Source organism: Cicer arietinum, chromosome 3 (genome assembly GCF_000331145.2).
Source record: "Cicer arietinum cultivar CDC Frontier isolate Library 1 chromosome 3, Cicar.CDCFrontier_v2.0, whole genome shotgun sequence".
Lineage (NCBI taxonomy): Eukaryota > Viridiplantae > Streptophyta > Magnoliopsida > Fabales > Fabaceae > Cicer > Cicer arietinum.
Window position 1 is genome coordinate 51,510,916 of NC_021162.2, and position 4,552 is coordinate 51,515,467.

Genomic DNA, 4,552 nt, shown 5'->3' on the forward strand with positions numbered 1-4,552 from the left:
ATTAAGTCCTTTATTCCTAACAATATCAAATAAAGTATGAAAATATGAGTTTTTTTAAAGATTTGCGTTATGAATTTGATGAAATTCGTATTATATTGAAGAATATAATTAACTTTATGAGTTTTCTTTGAAATTTTTTTTGAATTTTTGTATAGAAAAGGATAACATTGTTGAAATTTTTAAAACATAAAATATCAAATTGTCACTTAAAATTAAAATAAAGGACCAAATCGAAAAAAAAAAAATAAAAGACTAATACCTTACTTGAAATTAAGTTAAGGACCACGAATGTAATTTAGCCTCAAAAATAAAAATACATTGCTTCTAATTGATTCCCGTATAAAATGTTAATATCACTTGTCAAGAGGATTCAACATTTGTCCAATAAAGAGTATCGTTCCAGTCAAATCTTCTCTGATCATAAACAAAAAAGGATGGTCAGCTACAAAGTCAGGTGGTACAAAGTCCGAAGTACGCCCAAACGATCCATGTAATCCGATTACTGCGGCAGCTTTAGTGCCTTCTTCATTTACTTTAATGAATGCCTTGTGAAAAATTCCGTCAATCCATATTGGAGAGTTCACCATTTTTGTCAAACCTCCCGGTAAGAAAGGTAAAACCACTCCTAACTCCTTCAACACACTAGAAGTTTCAAGTTCAAAAGAAATATTGAACCTTGGAATCCTGATATCGCCTACTTTTACTTTTTGATGAGGAAGCTTTCGTTCCAGGAACTCATATTCATAAGTTAACTTCTCAATCAAAGCTATTAACCCATCTTTTGCATCGGGAAGAAAAAAGTACATAGAAAATTGACGTTTATCTTTACCTTTCTTATAAGGAAGACCAAGGACTTTAAACCCGTCGAAAACACTGATATACTGCTTATTCGAATTAGTCATGAAGGGAACCTTGATCGAACTACCATCAAGAAGGTGAAAATCATAATCTTTTGTTTTCGAAGCATTAAACTTTTGATCCCAAACTCCTTTGAAGTATAAAGCATTTGCAAAAATGAGACGAGTTAAACTATTAAGTGACGTCGGTGATATAATATAATCTATAAGGTCATTTGTCTGTTTTGCGGCCCATAAATTCACTTCTTCTCCCCCTTTAAAACAATATCAAATCTAAAAATTAATAGTGTAAAAAAGATAAATTGAATCTCAATAGAAGAATTAAAAAATTTCTAATACTAATAATAATAATAATAATAAATTTAACTCTAATAGTAATAAAAATACCATGGCATTGTTGTGGAGAAAAAAAATATTATTTACATACCTTGTTGACGAAATCGACTGGGGTGAGAGTGGCTTTATAATCGGTAACAAGAATTTCTTTGAAAGAAGGATAAACAGAAAGAGATTGTTCAACCCAAGCACCGTTGACGTAAGACAAACGTGGTCCTCCAGCAGGAGCGGCATCAGAGAGCACAGAGGAAACAAGGTGAGAGGATAAGGAGTTAAGATGATCGGAGGAAGGAGAAAAGCTGTTTTTGTGTGGGACCCTCAGAACCAGCGGCGATGATGCTTAGCACAGTTTGGATCGACAACGGCGAAAACACAATATTCTTTCTTTGAAATTCTTTTTTGGAGAACAAATGCTTGGTGATGTTCATGGAAACCTTGGTTAGGTTGGCGATTGATTTGCCGGAGAAACTCATTGTTCTTATTCTTATGGGTTTTTTCGACTGCGCGCTTATGTAGAGTAGACTGTAGAGTGCAAGTTTTAGAGTCACTATTCTGTGGAAGACCTAAAGAGAATATGATGTTGAATTTATAGGATTGCAGTATTTTATATAGAAAGCAAATCTCGCAGATTTATTCATGGTGGTATTTTTTTTTTAAAATTTGATCATTCATATTTTATATTTTATTGTTATTATTATTTTCATTAATTTTTATTTATTAGATAAAAAAAATAGGAGAAACTTGTTATAATAATGTGTCAAAGAGGAAGTTGTTATAATAATTTATCAAAACAAATAGGAGGACGTTGGTATAATAACGTGTCAAAATAAACGTGTTGCAGATAAAATAACAATGTATTTTCTTAACAATTTTCTTTTGTTTAACTGCATTTTTTTTCTCTCTCCAATGTAAAGTGTTTTATTAATAGTATTTTGTTAATAGTATTTTGATTTTTTAATTATTTTTTATTTATTAAATAATCAATCATTCAATTGTCAACAAAATAATACTAAGCGTTCATTCACCAGCAAAATAGAGCTGAGTTATCAAAAATTAAGTGTTAATAATTTTTTGAATTTTTAAATATTTTAATTAATAAAAAATTCTATTAATTAAATAAAATACATTAATAAATACTAATAAAATAAATTATATTAATAAAATTAATTAAATTGAACAAACAAACCACATTAAATTAAAGAAAAAATACCACAACTTAAAAAAAAATATGAAGGAATTTGTTATAATAATGTGCCAAAATAAATAGGAGGAAATTGTTATAAGAGGAAGTTGTTATAATACCGTGTAAAAAACAAATAACATGTCCCTAACATTTTGCCCATAAACAAAAAAATTAAAATAAAATAAAATAATAATATTTAAAAAATATTAAATTTTAATAATAAAATCAAACAAAATATCAAAGTTAACGTTTTTGAGTGCAAAAATAAATAACATAATATATTATTTTGACAACTCAATCGTATTTTGCTGATAAATTAATACTTAATATTATTTTATTAACAATTGAGTTATTGATTATTTAATAAAGTAAAAATAATTAAAAAAATCAAAATACTATTAATAAACTAAAATAAAACACATTACATTGGAGAAAAAAGATACAGTTAGATAAGAGGAAGTTGTTAAGGAAATACATTGTTATTTTATCAGCAAAATATCTGGAACACGTTTATTTTGACACGTTATTATAACAACGTCCTCATGCTTGTTTTGGAAAATTATTATAACAACTTCCTCTTCCTCCTCACATTATATAACAACTTTTTCCTGTTTTTCTTATCTAATAAATAAAAATTAATGAAAATAATAATAATAAAATATAAATTTGATGTATTTTTGTCTTCAATTTTTTTGTATTTTTTCATTAATTTAACGTGTTTTATTGGTTCAATTTAATTAATTTTATTTTATTAATATAATTTACTTTATTATTATTATTATTTATTAATATATTTTATTTTATTAATAGTTTTTTAAATTTTTAAATATTTTAATTATTTATAATTTATTAAATAATAATTAACCAAATTAATAAAATGACAATATATATATATATAGTAGTAGATGGTCGCATCCCCGGGATGCGACCTTCTATTAAGGATGAAAACAAAAATGTTTCACATGGTCGCATCTCCAGGTTGCAATCTGCAACTGAGGCTAAAATAAAAGTATATCTTGTTGCTTAAGTCAAGGTCAATACCATATCTGAATTATATTTGTAATTATTTTTTTCAATAATGTTTTCAATAATATCAATATAAGTATCAAATCAAATATTATTTCTGTTGTTTTTGAAAATCGAAAACAGTTGAAAACAATTTATGCCACCGAAAGTATTACTGGGTTGAGTCGCGGACTAGGTCGCTCTCTTTAAGACGTTTCGAGGCACTGCCCAAAATTGTGCAAGGCATACTATCAACCACGAAGTCCCCAGGATAAAACAGCTCAGATACTCTGTATTCAGAGTTCTACTGCACTATAGAAAACCGTTCTAGAATTACACCATCAATATGACAGTCTTACGACTGACACTCATAGTATGGTAGTCTTTCGACTGACACTCGTAATATGGCACAATGGCCACTCGAAAAGGAAGAAAGAGATGAAGCAGTAAGAAGGGGGAGAAGAGAGAAAAGCCTCAGATGCAGAGTGCTTTTGGTGTGATTTTCCAACTGGGGAGAACCCTCTATTTATAGAGGAAAATCACAACTGGATCTGAGAGATCTATGGATCACCAGAACGTGCGCTCCAAGTAGTGCTCTCAGAAACGTGCGCTCCAAGACCACAAATCGTGCGTCCCAAAATTAGGAATATTGACTCTGACTTTTGACCGGACAACAAGGAAACGTGAGACCAAAATTAGGGTTTTGACCGGGCAAAACAGACGCACGAAATCAGGGATGATGACTGAATCAGATACGACTAGGTGGAGGGCAGTTACGTAATTAACGTTTCAATTAGAGATGGAACACAAGTAATCAGATAATTAATTAAAATTGATTAATTAATTTTCAGGCAAAATAATAATACACCACAAAGCCAAGCCAAGCCAAGCCAAGTCGGGCGGACGGACGGCGGCGGCGCGCGCGTGTATTGTGGTCAATTAGCTTGCGTTCTCCCTCCTTCACAAAATTGGGGTGCCCCTTGGGGCCCATCCCAAGTTCATTACCTCCACCTTATATACCCTACTAGTGTGTCGTATCCCTCCAATGTGGGACTTCTCAATTTTTTCAATTCACAACATCACTAGCTCTCATAAATGCCATCATTATTTCCAATGCATTTTTCATTAAAGGCATCATCATTTCCAACAATCCCCCACTTGAATTTAAAAA

General features: G+C 30.2%; 1 pseudogene; it reads right to left on the reverse strand.

Moving 5' to 3' along the window:
- Positions 1-264: 264 nt before the first annotated feature.
- LOC101490032 (serpin-ZX-like) lies at positions 265-1,744 on the reverse strand (annotated as a pseudogene).
- Positions 1,745-4,552: the final 2,808 nt, after the last annotated feature.